The 23,118-nt window shown below is 42.5% G+C and overlaps 1 protein-coding gene across 4 annotated transcripts in view; it reads right to left on the minus strand.

Moving 5' to 3' along the window:
• LOC109280665 (uncharacterized) overlaps positions 1-23,118 on the minus strand; it is a 596,100-nt gene that overhangs the window by 317,401 nt on the left and 255,581 nt on the right. For 3 of the 4 annotated variants that reach the window (XR_009455566.1, XR_009455562.1, XR_009455567.1), the window contains exon 3: positions 9,293-9,365. The gene's annotated coding sequence lies outside the window, so the exon portion shown is untranslated. Of the gene's footprint in view, positions 1-1,226; positions 1,408-9,292; positions 9,366-23,118 lie in introns of those variants that run through there. The other variant, XR_009455568.1, reaches the window with a different exon arrangement.

A 23,118-nucleotide genomic window follows, 5' to 3' on the forward strand; every position in this document is an offset into this window, starting at 1 on the left:
AACAATCAGAACTCAGTACTATCCCTTATCAAATTTGCTGAAATAGTCCCTCTCACTACAAGCACAGGCTCAGGAAGAGGTTAGAGGGGACAGGAAAACTATATACAAAAAAAAGTGATCTAATGTGTGAAATTATACAGAATTCACAGTTGCAACAGTCCATGTCTCAAACTGTCTTTTCCACTCTCACTTTCATTGCAACTCTTGCACACTGTGAAATTCTTTCCCTAACTGCTAGCTAATTGGACAGCTCTCTTATTAACAAAGACATGATTGGATTCAATATCCTGTGCTGTACTCATCACTTTGTTAGGGAGGAAAACAGAATGCATGTACTATAGTGAATACTGTTATCCTTCTGCTGAGCAATAATAGACATCAGGGCCTTTCTAGTCAGTTCTCTATTAAAGAAGAAATCACTGTCGTAGACTTTCCGGATATGTTTAGTGAAATATGTTTTTCACACTTTGCCACGGGTGCTCAAACACCAAATCTACAGCAGGAATTGACCAGTTAAAGCACTGACTCCCCCAGGGTCTGTCGTGTCACTTAGTATACCACACATAGTATACCTCAAGAGCAGCAGAAGTGTGCTACAAAAAAATGGCACAAAGCTCCCCACGCATCCAGAAATTTGGCAGTGGGGGAGCAGTAGCATTTAACACTGCCACCACTCCCCCCACTGCCAAATGTCCAAGCTTTGCACAGCAAGGATTGGGCCCTACCTGCAACAGCCCCACAGGATCTGGGCCATGAACTAGTTCCAGCCTACAGGCTGACCCAGAACTACTCATTTGGCCCATGGGACCAAAAGGTTGAGCACCACTGGCACACAAGTCTTCTATACCAGGGGTTGTCAACTGGGAGTAAGAGTACCCCCAGGGGTACTTGGGAAGGCCCTAGGAGGTATGTGTAGGTGGGCAGGAATGGAGCACAACCACCCCACACTGCCACCTCCCAGGAGCAGGGCTGGCTGGGGGAGGGTGGGAAGGGCAGCGGTGCCCTTCTGTGAGCTGCACAGGTGCTGCCCAGCCAGCTGGATGCAGGGGGGAAGCTCCCACATGGTGGCTGCTGTCACCACCCACCACGCCATGCTTCCGTTCTCATGTGGCTACCGCACACCATCCCCCCCTCCACGTCCAGCTGCCAGGGGTACACTTATTAAAAAGGTTGAAAACCCCTGTTCTATACTACATAACATGCACCTTTCTGGGAGCAAGCGTGAAGTGTGTTGCCAATTTTAATCCAGAACAAAAAAAGTGTGTCCCAGGTATCAAAAGTTTGGGAAACACTGAGTTACAAATTAAGGCAAAGACAAAATCTCCTGCTGCTTGCAACAGCTCTCTCAAGCAGATCCTGGCTTGCATCACTTGAATTACAGCATTTCTTCAAACACTGGACAATGCCCTATGGAATAAAAGGAACACATATAACTATGTATAATAGCACCATTTAAGGACAGTTTCTTACTGTGAAACTGAAAAACACTACAGTGATCAGAAAAAAAAAATGTGATTAGACAGGTTGTAATAGATTGGTCCTTTAAGAAGGAACAGTCAGCTCTCTTGAGAGCCCAGTTCCAGGGCTTTTGGATAAGCAGGGAGTGTCCTGCTAGGAGCTTTAAAAAGCTCCCAGAAGAACAAGCAGTTGTGAATGCAACTGCTTGCTACATGAAGGGAGCCAGAGCCAAAAGGGTTCCTCCTAGAGTGCCTGGGACGGGGCAGAAGGGTTTTGTTTAGTTTCATTTGTTGACTTCCTTGATGACTATAGACTGTTACTTGAGAGGCCTGGCTGAGGAGCTCCTGAAGAAGCAAAGCCTGCCTGCAGAATGCACATGGTTAGGTAGCGCACTTCCATGGGTCTTTAGCTAAAGGCTAAACACCACAGGCAGTACTAGGGAAGTACTTAACATGGTAGCATAAGAGAGGAATTGACTCTCAGATATGAGATCCAAAATGTACATCCCAGTTAATCTGATTTTACAAATTTTCCAAATCACTTTTGCCTCCAAGTTCTCAGAAACATTTCCTCTGTCCTTTTGTAAAAATGTTTTCAATGACACCACAGTAAGTAAGGATCAGGCATAAAGCTAAATTGCACACAAAAAACAAACATATTCTGTTCTTAGTTCAGGGTTCCAAGGAACTATAGGATGGTCTCTGAAGGAAATAAAAGAATGAAGCATATTTTCATTGATCACAAGAGGGCATGACATTTCCAAGAAGGTGGTACTGGGTGCATCTACACAAGACACTTTACTTCACAGTAGATTAGTCTACTGCACAGTAAAGTGTCACTGTCTACATATGCGTGGCATTTACTGCGCAATAAGTAGGTTATTATGCAGTTGGCTACTACCTGTAGATACAGGTAGTAGATTAACCGTGCAGTAGCCACTGCATATGTAAATTCTGACTGGGAACAATTTTGCTCCTGGTCAGCCCAGGCAACAGGGGGCCACTGCTGCCTGGCTTAAGCCCTCATGAGTGGGGAACTGTGCTGACTGCAGGGGAAGCTGTCTCCTGGCCCCGTGCACATGGAGACCCATCCCCACATGCATGGGGCTGGAAGGCAGCTGTTCATGCAGCCCCACAGCTCTCCTAGCCCCGTGCACATGGAGATGGGGTCCTCGTGTGCATGGGGCTGGAAGACAGCTACCCTTGCAGCTGTATTAGGAATCTACAAATAACCTTTTGGCAAATACTTTTAGTTTCTAATATGTTTCTAAAGACTTGAGGTTTTGTTGCAGTTTTATTTGCTTTCTATTCAGCACTACAGTATTTAAAATGAACATTTCATGAACCACAAACAGTTTAACCATATTACTGAATTGTGTGGTCTAGTTCATAGAGAAAATATATCCAACTACCTATAGAACTGCTGCACGTGACAGTAAAATCCTGAAATTAGAATTCTATTATCTCCTGGCTTAGGGCACAGACAGAAGCGCAGGTCCTGGGTCTAACTCATGGCCATTCACAGAAAGTGCCATGAATTAGACTGATCCTTCCACCCAAACAGATGTTGGCTGCTTGATCACAAAGGTAGAGGATCAGTTTCAATTTGGAGCTCATCCAGGGAGAGAGGCTGCACCTAGACAGCTTCTCACCCTAGCTCCGCCACCCTCTTGCAGCTCCACTGCTGTGTCTAGATGGGAGGGGGAGAGAGGTACATTCTTGGGTTTTATCAGACCCACTGAAGTGCTGGGTGGGTAGACTGGAGTCCCTCCAGGTGAGGCTCCAATACACCACCACCACCCAACAGGACTGAGAAAACCCCAGAACAGACCTCCCTCCCCTCCCCTCCTCACTCCCTCCTCCCATCAAGAGACAGCAGCTAGGGCTGGGCTGGGCTGCAGCTGGAGCAGACAGAAGTTAATGAAGGTGTTGTCCTTTATTTGAAGCCTTGTACAATGAGGGTTGATTTTTCACGTGATCGGAGCACTCTGTAACCATGCTTTTCTGTTTGGGCATGGCTATAGAGCACCTTCAAGGGCCAATCATGTGACAAATGTCATTTTTGTCTGTGCCCTTAGGCCCCAATTCTAAAAAATCCTATATGCAAGAAAAGCCCAGCATCTGTATTGGCCTCAGTCAACTGAATGGTACACCTGTGTGAAGTGGGTAGTATTCGCTTTGGATCCGGATGATTGAAATCACTGTCTCAATTTGGCTGCTGCCAAATCTCCAAATCTCTGAATCAGCCAGGCTCATCCCCTGCCCGGTCTCCCAGCCCAGCAATGGGTGCCCCGCCCGCCACAGCTCCTGGCTTTTTGGAGAAAAAAAGCCCCGACTCACCGGGTGCTGCCAGGTGGGGTGATCCCCACTACCCCTCACAGCGTGGGGGGCTCTGCACGAGTCCCTGACCTCCCCCTTGCTCCCCCAGGCCCCTTATTGGTGCCCTGCCTGGGCCAGCTCCAGCCCTTTAAAAAAAAAACAACAAACAAAACTGAAAAAAACACTGGACTCAGCACTCCTGCCAGTAGGGGGTGATCCCTACTGCCCCCCATTGCCGCGCACCATGTTGGGGGCACTGCACAAACCCCCCGAAGCCCCGAGGCCACTGTAGGAGTGGCGAGAGTCAGGGCTTTTCTCAGCTTTTTTTTTCTTAAAGAGCCAGAGCTGGCCTGGGTGAGACAGCTGTGGGGGGCTGGGAGAGCAGAGGGAGGTTGGGGGACTCATGGCAGAGCCCCCCCATGCAGCAGGGCAGCGGGGGGCAGTGGGGATTGCCCCCCCCCCCCCGTCCGGCAGCATCCGGTGAATTGGGGCTTTTCTTTAAAGGGCTGGGAGCTAGGGCTGGGGAGCGGGCAGGGGTGGGGGGGGCTGGCAGAGCAGGAATGGTCAGGGGAGCTGGCAGGGGTCCTGCCATGGTCCCCTCCCCCAGCTCCACTCCTCCACCCCTAGTACTTACCAGGACGGAGATTTGGAGAGCTTTGAATCGATTTGGACCTTTAAATTGGTCCCCTGATTTGATTCGGATTCGGTGAGTCAGCCACCAAATTGGGCTAAATCTCCTTCAAATTGAATCAGCACCCAAAGCTTCACACAACCCTACTGAATGGGTCTGTTCCTGACTATAAATGGTCTATGCAAGAAGCATTTGTTTGATAATATCTTTTACTAGACCGATGATATCATTATGAGAGATATTATACAAGCTTTCAGGGATAAAATGCCTTTTCTCAATGTGGTAAAAAGCAGATATAGCCCAGACTGGAGCAAAGGCACTTGGTGCCTAAAACCTTGTCTAACATCTCTCCCAACTACGCAGTTGGTCCAGCAAAAGATATTACCAAACAAGCCTGGCTTCTCACAAAATCCCTGAACCATCACAGCCGCACTACCATTACAACAGGGTTCTACCTACACAGAGCAATGTGTTAGCTCTGCCACCCAGATAAATTCCTAATCCCAATGGTAGACATTTACATTTTCTAGTTCTTTAACTTATTTAAAAAGTACAAACATGACTAGGCCAGCATCCCAATGCATTGTCAAAATAGCATTATTTTGCCATCATTATTTGAGCAGTTTTTGGGGCCAAGAGACATGTCGGTCCTGATTTTCAGACAGCAAAGAGCCTACAACTCCAACTGAAATCAGAGCTCTGCTATTGTTTTTGAAAGTCAAACCCCGTCATACATTTCAAGTTAAAATCAGTGGGATTGGAAGATTTTGCATACCCCTGAAACGCAAGTCATGGATGTTTTCTGCTTACGGACAATTTACAAAGCAAAATATTAGCTAGTGAAGCAACATAACATTCCCAAAAATGTATTATTATTATTATTATTATTATGCTTCTTTGTACCTATATTACATTTATTTGCATTTGCATATACTAAGTCAGAAAATAAGCAAATGATAAAGATTTGAAGTTCTCCTAAAGGCCTCACCCATTAAGGCCATACTCCTGGTACTGAGAAACAGTTTGCCTTTGGCCCATGGCCTTGACATTATGAGGAACAATATGACCTCAATTTAATTACTGTACTAGCAAACAAAACTACTACTTTTTTCCCAGTGTTATTAGAGTACTAATATATACATGTATAAGGATAAATTCAATTAGTACATCCCATTTATTTCTGACATTTCAAAACCCCAAAGACAATACCTGCACATAACACTGCTAGTTTCAATGTCACATTTATATTTCCATTTTCCATCCCTTTTGGGAACCTGTATTCCTGTGTTAACAATAGCCACTATGGTAAGAATGTCTCCCTACAGGAAATGTTGCATGGATCTTGAAAAAAAAATAAGAAAGGAGCTCATAGTTGTCTCCACTTCTATATGGCTCTTAGCAGTCTGAAACTGTTTTTCATACAACATTTTCAGCATACATACTCTGTGTAGCAATTTTACTAAAGAATTCCATTTTTAATACACGGACATTGTTTTCAAAGCATAGCTATGACAAGTAATCACGTCTCTCTTTTTATGAACACTTGCCCAGTAGGTAAATCTTAATAGATAAGTCATGAACAGAAGATTATGTTAGGAGGAAAGAATATATTGTTAGTAGTAAAAGTGAAAACAGCTTTATTATCCAAAGGCCAAATGAGGAGGTATGTAGGTATGGCATGAACGCCTAGTGCAATACACCTTATAAGTCTAAAAAAAAAAAAAAAAAAAAAAAGTCAATTAATTATATAATTTTATACCCCCAAGGCATCTTCCTGTTTCTATTCGTTCTCTAAAAGAGAGTTATTTGGAGGGACCTTTCCCTTTTTCCAATTAAAGACAAATACAAAACTATTTGGTCTACAGTGGACCCTTTTTTCCTAGAATCCAAACACTAAACCCCAAAGGGGCTCAGTTTGCTGATTATCATGCAGAGAAGATCAACAACATTTGCTTTTGGCACAGCTGTAGCTGATCACAGGTGCTGTGGGGCATTGCTGCTACCTGAGAAACCAGAAACCTTCAAGTTCATTCTTGCAGATGGTTCAAAGCACACCTTGCAATAAATGACACCAAAAACTGATAACTGCTCAGAGCTGTCATGCACATCTTATCCTTGCCCCTCATCAGAGAATATAACCCATTCTCATCCAGGCAGTCTCATTTCTCAACCCAAATACTAAAGAGTCAAGGAAATCTATAGGACCTGAGTGCAGAGGAATTTGAGTCAGACCCTCTAGATAACCTTCCCTAATGAAGGAAGGCTCACACAAACAGTGATCATACAAACTATTAATTTCCAGAGATAGTATCTTGGATCTAATCACCATTCATTTATGTTTGGCCCACAACTTGCCTTCCTAAAGAGAAGCACTAACATTTCTCATAAGTAACGGAGCCAATATCACTCTGCAGGTTTAATCAGCCATGAAGGACATGGCTTCCTCTTTAGCCAGTCCGTGTATGTGTGCATGGCCTAATATCATTTGCTGACCCACATCATTTCACCCAGTGTTACCGTATGCAAATAACTTGAGATTAGCAAGGGGAAGAAGGAAGCAGGGGGGAAGGGGGATAACACCTGATGTCAGCCCCGCTAACAAAAATGAATCATTTATTGGAAGCAGCACAGAGTAGCAGGAAGATGACCAGCCTCAGTGACAAGGACAATTCAGCATGTGGACACACCAAAAGACATAAAAGTGGTATGACTTGAAGAAGAATGCTTTGCATTTGAAGGCTTGTCTAACTTTATCCCAACTATACAGTCAGTCCAGTAAAAGATATCGCCCCCCAAAAAATCTTTGCCACGTGCAGAAAAAGTAATTGCTGACAAAAATGGCTGTTATAATAAGTCTGAATGACAGGCTTTGTTAAATCTGTTTAAAATACTGGTTCCAATAAGTTTCAGCTTAACTTCAGTCAATTGGAGAAGGACAAAATACAGTTCAGTTGCTTTCAAACGTCTGAGGCCTAAAGAGCCGTTGTCTTTGACATTGTCTGTCTTACACCCACCCTTTCTACAAAATTAATCCTTCCATAATATCATCTCACTCCCTCAGTCTCTATTTTTAGTGTTTGGTATCTGTCTGCTACCAGATCTCTCTCTCCTCCCTTCCTCTTATTACTTGTGTAAGAATCCAGGTCAGGCCTCCCCAAGCAATTTATGTATCCGTTCCATTCTTAAGCATCTGCTTCATGCTCCTTCATTTTCCTCTAGTCACCCTCCCCCTTCCTCCCTCTCCCCACCCCACTCTGACAGTCCTTTCCATCTCTTCTTCTATCATTCTCACTCCCACAGCTGCTTTCTGAATCTACTGGTGACTGATGCTAAACTCATTTACCCCTTTACTTCCCCCTCTTGCCCTGGCATGGTTCATATCACCTGTCTGTTTGGCTTTCTTGTGTAGTAACTGCCACTCAGATCCTCTCAATCTCACAATGGTAAAGACAGACATTGAGAAACATTCTAAATAGAGCAAAATAAAAAGGGTTTGGTCCTGTCCAGAAATATTTCAATGTTTAAACAATGTTTAAAGATTTTTAAAATATCTTGAAACATTCCTAGCATAGTCAGTCACATAACAGACAAGTTACTAAATATTCCATCGATAGAAGGTTTTAGATTTCTGAATTCTTTTCACTCTGCAGTGAACATGCACGTGGAGAATGGATAAAATGATATGCTAGGTCTTGTGATTTAATAGCTAATACCATTAGCTAGGAAATAGCTACTAGGTATTCAATCAGTAGATATATCTTTGCCGCTCGCTCGAGCTGCAAAGAGAGGCAGAGGGAGAATTCTTCCAGATCAGTCTTAAATCACTATTTCCAGAAGGATCTTCCACACCAAATGCTCTGAAAGGTGCTCTTGAATACAACAGTCTTTTATAACCCATGCAGAAGAATCACTTATTGCAAGTGTGACTTATCAGGAATCACTGTGCACTTAGAATGGGCAGACATTTGTTACATCTCTGTTTCAGTGAAAACCCCCCAAGGAATAGTCTGCAGTTTGGCACTGCATTTGAGTGCTATAATGTCAAATATGGAGAACATAACACAGCAGGGTGTCCAGGGACATGGAAAAGCAATCCAAAGGACTGCCCTAGTTTCTGTTAAAAATAGGTCAAAGAGCCGGTATAATCAAACTCTGGCAATGCATACTAATCACTGACAGCATGTCTTGCACTTGCACTGACTGAGATCAACCCATCCACTATCTTATTAATTATGTAGACATGGATACTTCTTTGAAATACCTAATATTTAAAAAGGAAAATGTAGATTTCTTACCACTATAAAGGATTTGTCTTATTTTGAATGGACTGGCAGATTAATTTCTAGTTACATCAATAAGTGCTAAAGACATACATTCCAAGTAATGATATCACATTTGTTAATGCATAATATTTGCTGAACTAATAGACAAATACATTACATTATGAATCTCAAACAGCTTTTAGATGTAGTTGATTACAGCATACAAGACTATTTGATCTCTTATGACACCACCCAAGACATTGTAGAAATAAACAAATCAAAGTGGGCTCCAGATGAGCACAGGCAAGTTTACATTTCTTTAGGCAAAATTCTGCAATTCAGAATAATAGACAAGCCTTTCTACCTACAATACAAATATGTGGCCTTGATACCACATCTTGTCCTTGACATCAACGTTCTCCAGAAATGGAAAAGGGCTTCATGGTAAGAGAGAAGCAGAAAACCTAATGCTGCTACACTGCTACCAAAGAACGGTACTAGCTTAGCTTTATCACACAGTACTTTGGTAAGTACCTGTAGTTTTTAAACTGACAAGGTTACCAGAAGGGGAAAATATGGAAAGAATTTAATTCAAGCTGTAAAATGAAAATGATAGAACTAACCTGGTAGGTAAACACTCACTGCAGAGACTCACGCAGATCAAGCCGCCAGACAAAAATCCTTTTAAACAAACATCTGTAATGACAAAAAAGTAATATATGAACGGAGATGTTGCATCTGAAATATATCGTGATCATTTAACCTATTAAATATATAACTTCTGGCACTTAGGAAGGGTACAGATTTAGAAATATCACATTTCCTCTAACAATTGTTCAATCTACCAGTTGACCAATGGTGAAAACAATGGTATAAGACAATGAGAGTAGGTTTACTGGTGCCCTACTGCATTAGTAAGGATGGTAAAAAGAAATGTTCATGTTAATTTATTTTCTTTATGGACTACACCCCCACCCTCTGGTGCCAGCATTTTACACTGATGTAATTTGCAAAAATGTTGCTAATTGCAATTTTGTATCTCAAACAGCACAACAAGTTAAAAAAAACAGAAAGTGAGCTTTTTCTACAAAGAAACTGCTTTTGCAACCATGACAAAAATGCACAGCTTTGCAAATAAAAGAGTTATTGGCATTATGCATTTTTTTTTACTAGGGGAGAAAATAAGGAAAGCAGCATTCACTTCTTTCTTATTTATTTATGTATACATACACACACACACACTTTGGGCAAATGGATAATTTCAGCACTTAAATTGAAAAAGATTTCATAGATTTCATGATTTCTAGGGTCGGAACAGGCCTATTAGAATATGAGCAGGAAAGAGCGCTGGGGTCAAGTAACTCCAGCCAGGTGCTTGTCTAATCTCTTTTTAAACACCTCCAAGGTAGGGGAAAACAGCACCTCCCTTGGAAGCCCCTTCCATATTTTGGCAACCCTGACCAAAAAGAATTTCTTTCTGATATCCAATCTAAATCTGTTCTCCATCAGTTTATGGCCGTTGTTTCTAGTAAACCCAAGGGGCGCCCTGGCAAACAGAGTATCCCCTATTCCCTGCTAGCACACCCCCCCCCCACCGATGAGCTTGTAGATGGCCACAAGATCACCTCTCAGCCTTCTCTTGCGGAGGCTGAAGAGATTCAGGTCCCTCAATCTGTCTTCAGAGGATCTTACCTGCAGGCCCTCAACCAAACAAGCAGCCCTCCTCTGAACCCTTTCCAGGTTATCCACATCCGTCTTGAAGTGCGGCGCCCAAAACTGGACACAGTACTCCAGCTGCAGCCTCACCAATGCCACATAGAGAGGAAGTATCACCTCCCTAGACCTACTAATGTATAAGTTGCTCTCTCATTAAAGGTCCTGTGATAAACAGAATTGTTGATGGTATTTTGTGTTGAGTAACAAGGAGATAGCATTATATGGAGCCCTAGCGGTCAAACATGTATAACTTGGTAGTATGCTGACAGGAAATGAGTGGTTTCCACATGACTTAATGCTAGTGTATTTCAATCAAGTTCCACTTAAAAAAAAAATAAAAATCACTGAATGTATTTTCAAAAGATATTACTTCATGTTTAATGGTGGCTCTCCTCATGCTGCCGTGGTGGCAGCAGCAGCTGGATCCTAGCACCCAGCTTCTGTCTGCTGCCTACCTGAGCTGGGTCATTCTGGCTCGCAACCTGAAAAAGTTGCCAACCACTGATATAAAAGTCGTTAGCAAGTGCTTCACATTAGCTTACTGTATTATAGACCATAACAGAGTGTTTCAGATTACCCAAATAAGAAGTGCCCCCCCCTCCAAAAAAACCCCAATAAAACACCAAACTGTGTAATTTTAGTGAGAATAATCTGCATTAGAGCGACAGGGAAATGTTTCTTTGGCTGACTGACTTTGCTGTGCTAATAATGGCTGCTTTTTAAATACGTTCACACACTGGAAATGTTAGAATAAATCCTGGGGCAGCAGGATTAGTAGAAGAGAGCCAGTGAGGGATTAAAGGTGTATGATAAACATGTATCTCACAGGGGTTTACAATTTATCACCACTACACATTACTGGTTCGAAATATGAGAGAGACATAATATAGCTTTATTTAACTCTGGGTCCATTTTTTCAGGTTAAGCTGTTACTGCAGCATCCATTTCTTTGTTACCTATTTGAAGAATGTCTTTCTTTAAAATTAGATTATATTTCTATTTCCAAAATCAACATCAACACAGGATTCTTTTCTTTACTAGTACATTACAGTAGGACGGTGAACTCTGAGGTCATTCACTGAAGCACAATAGAGATGTATTTGTATGCACAAGAAATCCACACCCACTCTGAGCATTGCTCCATCCCCCTCTGAGGCTAGATGGGCTTCATGCAGTACTTGAATAGCCGTGCTGAGCAAAACAGATCCCCAGTTTCAAATCTAGATGCCCCAGGTCCCATAGCACAACTGACGAGCCACCCAGACATTGCACTACACACAGGAGTCTTTTTATAAACAAAAGACATTGTTTTATTGAAATTTGTTATTTCTTTTGTAAATGCAAAGGCATTAGGCTGCTCCAAAGCAGAGTGGCTGGTGAGCACAGCCATGCTGCACTCGCGAAGTACAAAGGAGTTGGTAAAACCCACACCATTCTTTATGTTCTTTTGTTTTTACAGCTTAGCAACTGCCAAAAAAGTATTTGTTCTTTGCAGAGAGGTTGGGGGACAGCAACCTACTAACGAAAACTGTGCCATTGGGCTAAGAGGATGGGAAGGGAGAAGCCTCTGCTTTGGGCACCTGTAATGCTTATTAATATTAATAGCAGTTTCACACACATATTGAAAAGACACATATGCCCTTTTTGTGAAAAGCAGACCAAAGCAGATTTTTACAGTCGAGTTCGAAACCGAGGCAGCAGCTCACAGAAATGCTGACACATTCTAACCAGAGCCTCAATAACAGTGTACTGAATTTGAAATGAGATTAAAAAGCCTCCTAAAATGATAGACATGGCTAACAGTTTACCAAACATTCACTAATTCAAATCCAAGCCAGGTCAGTAGGGACTGAGATTTGAGATTTACCATTTGACAGCTGGTGAGTGGCTTTTGTACACTGTGTGTTGGGGGGAGGGAGGGCTATTACTTCAGCTCCTGGTTGTATACACACTTACATGTCAGCACCACTTCACACAGCTGCAAAACTCACAGTGGCAAGGGGCATGAGGTTGGGAAGGGCCCCCAAATTAAGGCAGAGTTGTGCCCTCTCTGGAGGAAATGGGAAGACTGGGAACAAGGTCAACCAACAGGAAAAGACTGGGGAAGGACAGGAGCAGTTGAAGCTCCCTTAGGAGATGTGTAAAAGAGAATAGAGGGCCCCAGTAAGAACTAGTTGGGTTTTTTTAATGAGAGGTAGGATAAAAAGAGTGGGAAAACAGAGAAGAGTGGGAAAATATAGAGGCTGGAGCCACTATCACTGAGAGTAATAGGGAGCAGGATCCAAACATAAGAGGAATAGCAGCACAAAGAAAAGAAACAGCACAAGTAGAAGCAACATAAAAAGAGTCTCATCCTGCAAAGATGTAGCTGAGAGGGGAACAGAATTCACTGATTTTGAGGGAGCAGCACAGATTTGCTAGTGGGCAGACCTGATATATTGCTGATTTAGGAAGAAAAGAATTGATTTATTGGGGGTGGGGGGGTATAGCTCTGACATTGGAAATTAATCCTAATGGATTTGGAACTGTGGTAGCACAAGTATTTTTCACTCAAGCTAATACTTTTACCTTTGTGGTAAATAAGTGCTGATGATGACCATATCAAGCCTTGCTCCTAATTTTTTCCTCGAACTGCCTTGGGAATGAGCAAGCAAAACTGCCCAGGGACAGATTAAGCATGCTTGGTACCGGGCCCTAACCACTCCCTATGATTGATAGCTGCCAACATTAACTATGTCACCAAGCATGGAAAAGGCCCATATATTAGAGCACACTACATTAGGTTTCAAATGATTGGCTTCTTAAAAGCACAGACAGAAATTACATTTGTTGTGTGATCAGCCCCTTGAAAGCACATTAAAGCCATGCCCAAACAGAAGAGCATGGCTGCAGAGCACTCTGATCACACAACAAATTAACCCTCATTATACAAGGGTTCAAATGAAGGCACGTGGAAGGGGAGTGCCTTCATTAACTTCTGTCTTCTCCAGTGGCTGGGCTAAAGCAGCCCAGCCCCAGTGCTGTCTCAGGATGGGAGGGGGAGAAGGCAGGGGAGGGAGGTACATTCTGCAGTTTGTCCAGATGCAGTAGGGAGGGTGCACTGGGGGAGGCCCCTGAGGTGATGGGCTCCAATCTACCTGCTTCCCCCTTTCCCCACCTGACTCCAGCATGGCTGGGCAAACCCTAGAATGGACCTCCTTCCCCTGCCTTCTCCCTCTCCCATCCTGAAACAGCACCAGAGCTGCGGGGGGCAGAGCTAGGAGAAGAGGCTGCAGACATGCAACCTCTCTTGCTGGATCAGCTCCATATAAGAACTCGAACCCCCATCCTCCCAGCTCAACAGCTAGCATCTGTTGGTTTGGTCTAACTCATGGCACTTTCTGGGAAGCACCATGAATTAAACCGGGGAGCTGCACTTTTGTCTGTGCCTACAATGTATATTAAGATAATTCCTATAGTTATGAGCTTGTAGCCCATTGTACTTGTGCCCCAGTTATCCACTCTTGTAGGGCCTGCTAACAGCACTACCAGCAGTACTGGCAGTGAAGGAACAGCAGAACCATCTTGCCTAGCTGCCCCTTCTTTTCCTTCCCCTCTTGTTGCGGTACCCCTTGCAGCTTGGGGCTTGTACTGCACTTCCAACACTCAGTTTCAGGGTCACTCCCTTCAATGGCTGCTGGGGACAGGAGGCTGGTGAGGTCACTTATTACTTTTAATAAACCTATCTGTATATAGCAATTCACACTGAAAAAGAAGGATCAGACTGAGCCCTCTTCAAAGTTTAAAATTATTCAAATCAGAGCTGAGTGAAATGAGCTGAACCAAATTCCAGTTATAGGTTTCAAGTGTATTTTCACAACTCCCAATATATTGTTCTGCTTCCTTTGTTTTAATACACTAGCTTATTTGTCCCCTTTTATATTAAATAGTGTTGAGCTTCATTTGCCCTTTGTTATATTTGTTTGGTTTCTCTTATCTGAGTAATTTGAGTATCAAATGCAAAAGCAAAGCTTCAATACAATGTCTACAGACATTCAAACCTATCTTTTAAAGAAAGCTGGCTAAAATAATAAGCTTCTAGGGCATAACCTTAAGAAGCAGCAACATTTACATATAACATACTGAAATCAAGATAACAAGTTTTAAAACAAAAATCCTGTGTCTCATAATTAAATCATGTGATTCCATCAACTCACAACTACAATAGTCTAGATGACTTCCCTTAAAAGCCAGGCAGTCTCAAGGGAGCAGTCTTGCTAACATTTCTCAGTACAATGTAGCCTGTTCACAGTTGCCACTAATTTTACTTACCTCATTTGCTTGGTATCTCAGAGTTTTATAATGGCTGACACATTTGATGCATTTTAATGCAGTTTAAAAAGGAATCAGACTGAATTAAAAAAAACTGCTATTGTCTTTGTCTCCATAATTCTAAAATCTAGTGGCGAGCACCTTGCTATTTTCCTAGTATGGCTACAACTACTACTCACAGAGACAACATTTTTAAAGGCTCATGTGGCAAGGTGGCATAAAGGACTGATCTCTTATAGCAATTCAAAGATTACCAGGGAAGGTGTTGATTAACAGTGGAAATGATAAAGGTTAGTTTCTGCATGTTCCTTAAATAGATATGCAGGGGGAAATAGGATGCATGACTACATCTGGTTGCTTCTCACAATCTCAATGGTTTGAGTTAGCCCAAAGGGGATAGGTTGAAGAAAAGACCATGGCTGACTGAGCACAGAAGACAACATGAACGCTGCCAGACATGAAAGTTCCTGCTCTAACTCATGGCACTTTGCATAGAGCACCATGATTTAGAGCAGTGCCTCTCCCCCCCCCCCTCACCCCCCCCCAAACACAACAGATGTTTGCTTCTTGGGTCGGGTGGGGGGAGGATGAAATTGAGCCTGCCTGCCTGTCCTGCAATTAGGGTTGGGCTCATGCATGCCCACCTCCCCTCCCAGCTCTGGTGCTGTCTACAGAAAGGGAAGGGGGAGGGAGGGGGAGCTGCAGGTTTGGGTTTGCCCAGCCTGAACTGAAGGGGCGCCAGGGAGAAGGGCTGCAAAGTGGGGGGGGGGGACTCCGATCTATCTGCGCCCCCTGCAGCTCAAGCCAGGCAAACCCTAGCCCACAGTTCCCTGTCCCCCTCCTCCCTCCCTACCTACAGACAGCACCAGAGGCAGGCCTGCATTGATGCAGACCAGCCCCAGTTAGGCTGACAGACTGACCCTAGGGAACATAAGGTCCCTATGACACTCCACTTTGGAGTACCTTCATCTGATCTTTCATTAGATAAGGGATAATTTGTGATGCAATCAGCCACTTTTAAAGTACTCTGCAGCCTGTCACGTATGTCACAGCACAGCTGCAGAACACTTTCAGGGGGCTGATCACATGACAAAGATAACTTCTGTCTGCTCCCCATAAGTCTAAACTGCAGAGTTTGCAACTCCAATGCATGCCTGAGAGCTGTAGGAGCTTTTGGAGGTACAAACTCTGGTCAAGCTCCTTCTAGGACACTACAGCAATATGCTGCTTCCAACACTATGCCAAGGGCTGTGTCTTAATGGAGCAATTGAGCTCTGAATTGGCACACCTCCCCACTGGCATTTGGGTGGGATCCCAGATTAGGCTTTAGGTAATAACTGATAGTGGGGGTTTGGGGGATATTTTAACAGATGCCTCACCTATAGTACAAATTACTGTGCACCTGTGTTACATCAGATGCACAGAACATAAGAAAAAAGCAAGCCATAGCTCTAAACCAGTAATTCTCAACAAGAGTGCCAAAATATCCTTTTAAGGGTGCTGTGCAGGATTAGTATGCTTAGGTGTACAAACACCTACACAATTCACAAGATAAAAACCAAGATTTCAAGTAGGAATCCAGAGTGTTAAAAATGTTCTGAACTCTTCTGGTCTTCCCGAGTTCTTCACAACAAGATTTGCTCTGTTGTTTTATTGTACTCAAAAAGCCAAGTAGAGCTGGCATTTTCCAAGGATACCTTGAGTCTAAAAATGTTGAGAACCACTGCTGTAAATCCCAGAGAGTCCCTATGCATTGTGAATTGACCTCATCTTTATTAAACAGAGATATACATTTTATGCTGGAAGGCTCACATAGAAGGGGAAGGCCTGCCAGCGCAGATGGTAGCAGCCACGTGCATGTGGTACAGCAGCAGCAGCATAGACCAGCCAGAATCCCTTCCCACTGTTTTTCTCAAAGCATCCATCATCCTTTCCCATTTGGTGCTCCTACCCTAGGCAATACTGAATGTGACCTCTGCAGGCTGTTCACTATACATACAGCCACTGGATGGAAGATTAGCAAATGAATATTTAATTAATTAATATCAGGCAAAAGCAACAGCTTCAGCTAAGTTGGCCTTTTCCACAGCAGGATACCACAGATGTTTCAGAGAATGAAGTGAATTTCCATGCATGTCTGATATAAAAGTGAAGTAATAAGAAACAAAAGGGAAAATTAAGCCACTCCCACCATCAGAACGAACACAATGTTTACATATAATTCAGCAGTAAAATGCATCTGTGTGAGCTATTTTTAAAGTAGATAGGAAGCAACAAGTTGCATTGTTTACAGGACTATGGAGTATTTCTCATTTTTCAAGTGTACCTTGCTGAACTATGACACTTAAATTAAAATAATACTGCCCTGCCTCCTTCAAATAATTCCTGTCCTAATTCTAGGGCTAGAAAGTTAACAATTTAATGCATGGAAACCTCAGCAACCCCCACAGTAATATAACATACCTATAAACTAAAGTATCTACCAGCCTCAACACTGCAGAACAGTGGTTTTCTATGCATACAAAATCACAAAACAGTGGTTTTCAACCTCTTTTCATTTGCAAACCCATGAAAATTTTTGAATGCAAGTGTGGACCCCTTTGGAAATTTCAAATGGAGGTGTAGAACCCTTTAAATTGCAAGTGTAAGTGTTCACATACTTTTGATTGATCATAACCATCTTTCATGGACCCCTTAGATATAGTCTGCAGACCCCCAGCAGTCCATGGACCACAGGTTGAAAACCACTGGCATACAGTAAAACAGCCTCACAGCCTAGGAAAATTAAACACATAAGCAGCAAACATCTCTTCAGCTCTTTTAGAGCTCAGGACCATCTGAAGCCATATACTTTCAATACATCATAGTATCCAAGTAAGGAAATAGATTCATAGATTCATAGATGTTAGGGTTGGATGTTAGGTCGGATAGATGGAAATCCCCTATCCCTACATAATACTTTCTACCAGCTGGCTTTGCAGAACATACATCCATTCACATTCCCTTCTTTTCAGTTGCATTGTTCTTTGCATGCAGCTTTACTAGACTATTAACCTCATCGGGTATCTTTGGTGGATGGCTCTGCTTCACAATGGGAAAACATCTCTTCCCTTTTCCTCACAAGTCTGAGGAAAGAAATCCAAATAACTTCTACAACTCCCCTGAGCACATGCAAGTACCAGCAAATCAGAAACCTCATGGCAATATCATGCGATTTTCAACATATCAAAGCCTCACCAATCCAGTTTTGATAGAAACGTGCACCCTGAAGTTTCTATTGAAATGTTTGATGACCTTTCACTGAGGCAAAAAAATGAGGGTACAGTGTATATTCTAAGCATGATTCTGCAAATGCAAACCCAGCGTTTGCAGTTTTGTAATGAATAACTTACAAAGTCCAAGTAGCTGACTACCAAAAAGGATGAAGAACCCTACTAACTATAGTTAGCTAAACTTTCCTTCAGTTCTATTGGGAAGGGCACATGGCTTTTATAAAAGTTAACAACTGCTACTTGAGTCTGATCTAGATACTGTGCGAGGTTTCCTGGTACATAGAGACAAGGGCCATTATTTTTTTCTCATCTTCCTATACATATTTTATCAAGACAAAGATTCAGAAGGACTCTGTTGCCACCATTGTGATTGCAAGTTCATTAACATCTTGGGGGCAGAGTGGGAAACCAGCTCTATTCCCCATATAATAGGACACAGGCTTCTAGTCACCATCTCACTTTGCTACAAATTAACATGCTACATCTGATCAGAACAATTTCAATCCACAAAACCATCTAAGAAATCCTTTCTCAGCACTACTGTGAATTAAGTAAATCATAACAGCAGCACTCCAGCTACCCTGGGGCTGATGAATCAGCATTTGGTTGGGGCTTTGCCTGCGTCATCTCACGTCAGATATATTCATAGCAATGCCAGGTCTGCGTCTAAAGTTTTGTGATACCACTGAAATTCTCATAGCAACAAAAAAATCTCATTTCAATTTCTTACCTACCTCTTTCACAAGACTCCATGCAAAAAGGAAATCTTAAAATAAGGAGCGGGTGGGGTGTGAAGTAGTGAAAAACAATGCACTCACCTGTCTGTCTGTTTTTTTAGAAAAGCTCCTCCCATGACCTTCCCTATATCCATATTCGTTACTAGTAAGAACTGGAACACCCTCTTTGTAGTTAAAAACAGGGCAGCCTCAAGGCAACCATATTGTAAACCTATATACATGGCAAAGTGCCTCACAGACACTGTTCTCTTGTTGCAAATTCACATTTAAAACCATTGTCTATATCCTGCCAAAACACGCAGCCTTTTTCCCTTTCAGTGTGTGTACAATAAGCCATTTATTTGAGAATGAGAGCCTCCTTAGCATGTATGTAATTAAGAAAATGTCTATTTTAGAGCAGGATGGCTGCCCTGCAGGTTATGCATTTAAATGCCTGCACTGCACAGCTGGTAGCTGAGTATGCTTCTTCTAATGAAATGTCACTTAGCCTTTAGCCTTCCTGTAAATGTGGTATTTACCTTATGTTAACCATCTCCCAGAAATCATAATAAATGCACTACATAGAAGAATAAATACAGTTCCACACAGTTGTATAGCTATACAACAGAATACAAGAACTATATTCTTTTGTGCTGTAGCATCTGCCAAGCCTGATAAGCCACTTCAAGAAAACACACATTATTTTTTTTTTGTAATGTATAAATCATGTTCCATGTATAACATTAGGGAGAAAATTCAAATGTGCCTGGACAAAAGCCTGAACGATGAAATGCTCTGGAATGAATTCCTTGGATGTTATTTACTAATCTGTCTTGCACTGGACATAGTATCACCTATGAATGCAAAGTCTCCGGCTCTTTAAAAAAAAGAAAAGAAAAGAAAGATCAAACACAGAAAAGGCTTTCTAAATCTAAAATTGTGCAAGGCCTTTCATTTGGAGAAAATAAGTTGCTATTCACCAGCAATATATTGGCATGTAAATATTTTCCATAAAAGGAGTTGGATGAGTACAATATTTTTCTGTAAACATCAAACAGTCAGTCATATACAACAACTAGCAGAAAGGGTTTCATCCTGGGCCACAGGAAAATACCTTTTTTTGGTCCTTTGGTTCACCCACCCACACATAAGTACAAACCTGATCAAATCCTTCTCACAAATTGTGCAAAGAGCTCCCTGTTATCACTGAAAGAGAAATTCATTTTACCATCAGTGCAAACGGACCTGAGAGAGAAGATGAAAATATTCACACACTATAGAAGTATATTGTCACCTCTGTGCCAAGAAATAATATTTTGGGGCCCTGCAGGCCTATTTCCAACTTGAGGAGTCCTCATGAGAATGTCAAAAGTGCCATACTGGGTCAGACCAAAGCCCAGTTATCCTGTCTCCAACAGTGGCAGAAGTGTATGCTAGAGAGGGAGAGCACTGAACTGGATACATCTGGAGTGAAGTACAGGCAGTCCTCAACTTACAACATTTTGAGTTACAACGTTTTGCACTTACATCGTTTATAAACTGACACCGTGTTTCAACTTTATGATGTCAGTTTTGACTTTACAACGCTTGATCCGATGCGACACCATGCCTGTGAACAAGGTCGCTGCATTGCTCATCTCCCTGGAGAACATGTGTCCAAACTTCCTTGGACACTTTCTTCAAGAAAGCAGACAAGACTCCAGAAAAACCTGCAGCCAAGACTCCTAAGAAGACTCCAGCCAAGAATCCTTCAAAAAGTCCAACCAAGGGCCTTTCAAAAAGTCCAGCAAAGTCACCTCAAAGAAGTCCTTCCAAATCAATATGATTGCTATTTACAATATTAATACATTAATGTAGCTATATTACTCATCTATAATTGATCGAGTACAAAATTCTGGGGTATTTTTGGTGAAAATAGGGCATCAGGCCTTGGTTCAGCAACCAATCCCCCATTTATAACATTGTTTCTTTTGAGAAAATTGGTTCCAAGTTACAACGTTTCAACTTAAGATGCGGTTTTCAGGAACCAATTGTGTCATAAGTCCAAGGACCGCCTGTATTCATTACCCACATTGGCATCCACTATTATTGCTTTGAGATGGAAGAGAAAGTATCTGCAACCATTCTGTTCAATGGCTATTAACAGATCTAATCAGTAATACAGAGGCAGGTACTTCCTTAGTGTAATTGTTTCATTTACAAAATAAATTCTCTTTTCTTGAACAGGCATGGCCACAGATGGTACACAGACAACTGCCCTAGCAAAAAGCTCAACTGAGTTACTGCTGCCCCATAACCAAGAAGCAACTGTCTAGGACCTATGGCTGCCTATACATGTGCTTGGGGCTGTTGGGGGGCGTTTTAATTAAAGCGGTTTCTGGGCATCTGCTCTAATTAAAACAGCTCACCATCACATTTATGAAGCCCTTGTGCATTTCAAAATGGCCACAGGATGCTTTAGCTAAAGCTCATTCTATGAGGTTTGGATAAACTGCTCCGGAGGCCATTTTGAAATATGCAGGGGCTTAATACATGCAACAGTAAGGAGATGCTGGAGCGTCCTAATTAGAATGTGGAACTGACTCAATTAACTGAGTCTGCGCAGATGCATTCTAATTAGAACATGACTGAGCACGTCTATAGGCACCATACGTTTCTTAGGATCTTCTCTTTGAGCCTCAGAATATTAAAATACACTGTTCAGTGGACTTGCCTCAGCCCTAGACTTTTTCACCTATAAAGCTTCTTTACTGAAAGCAGTTCATGTGCGATCGCATGATGCTGAAAGGTAAGCCTGGGCATTAAAGGTATAATGTGATGACTGAGGGCCCTGAGTTGCAGTGCACATCAGGCAGCATCGCTGGCTGTGCTGCCAGCAGCAGGGTTCTATTTTTTCATCCCTCCTCCCCCCTCCCAGGGCCATCCCCTGGGATTGATGCCCCAATCGCTGCCTCTCCTCCCCCTTTGCTATCCTACTGCTGGATGTTAAACTTCTTTTTGCTGCACAAGATCAGCTGGCCAACTGTACTCCACACAGTTCACTTTGTGGCTGTCTGGTTATGTGAAACTTTCATCCTCAAACTGTATAAAGTTTGGTACACTATAAACCAATAGCTGGTGCTTCCTGCTATCTCAGTGCTGCCAGTTGCTTCCAGCAATATGCAGGGGTTGCCCCTTTAGGGACATGAATTTTTTGTTTCTGCATTCTAAATCTGTTTTGCTCTTATCAGAAACAACTACCATCTCCCATTACTGTCAGTGGGACAGACATCATCACCTCCTCAGCAAGATGACCATTATATCCTTTTTAACTTTGTAGGTGAAAGTGAGGGTGTCCTGGCAAGTATGAATGCTAGCTTCCATTATTTCCAATGAGACTGAAGCCACACTGCCTTCAGACTCTCAGCCAAAAGGCAAGGCAAGGCAAGGCATAGGCCAAGAGAACATGGAGGCAATGAGACTGTAGGTGAACGGAGGGAGAATGCCCTTGGAGCAATACTGGAAATTAATAGGAGTCGAGCAACTAGGTGAACCAGTAGACACACTAGGGGTGAGCAAAGGAGAATACAGGAAGAGAAGACTAAGCAGGTAGGATCTAGCATACCAGAGGAGGAAAGTGCAAGGACTAGGAAACTGTGAGGGAAACTGGGTGGAAATGCAAGAGGTAAGAGAGGCAACATGAAATTTCAGTGTTGAAAAAGTAAGATTTCTACTGTTTAGATATGGCAGGGGAGAAACAGGATAGAGTGGCAGCTCCATACTTCAGGAGTTAGGCAAATGTAGAGTCTCTGCCCATCAATGAACCAGAAGTCATATTTTAGTCCATGAAATTAAAACTGAATCTTGTCTCTAAGATGATGTCACGTGCACACCCACACACGCTGAGACCACAAGGCTTCCCTCAAAACCAAGGCTAGATAAACAGGCAAAATAACAAAAAGCACAACAACATTTCTATCTCATGATCTTAAGACAAACTTGTGATTTTTGAGTTGCCTTAACTCATGATTTTAGAGGTCCGGCAATATCAGTTCTTCACCCACACTCATTACTGTGGCATACGAAGACCCCTTGTATTCCACACGCAAGACTTAGCCTGTAATTAGCCGTGAGCAATTTCATTTCACTAGAACAGCATAACTTGCCTGTAAAATAGACCTTTCAATATTAATGTAATATATAAACCCCTTCAAGAGTTTCAAAAGGGCAATTTTTCAAAGAGTGTGTATATAGAGAACTGCCCACATATCTTTTTTGTGCATAAACCCCCACCGTACACAAATATAGCATGTACTTATAAAGGCAAATGATCAGCTGTCAGCATGCACTTACATTTGCCAACAATTATACTATTTGTGCACAAAAACTAGGGAAAACTAGTAAATTTATACAACTGCATAGGCCCAACTTAGAATATCTGACCCTGAGTCTGAA

Source organism: Alligator mississippiensis, chromosome 11 (assembly GCF_030867095.1).
Source record: "Alligator mississippiensis isolate rAllMis1 chromosome 11, rAllMis1, whole genome shotgun sequence".
NCBI classification, from domain to species: domain Eukaryota; kingdom Metazoa; phylum Chordata; order Crocodylia; family Alligatoridae; genus Alligator; species Alligator mississippiensis.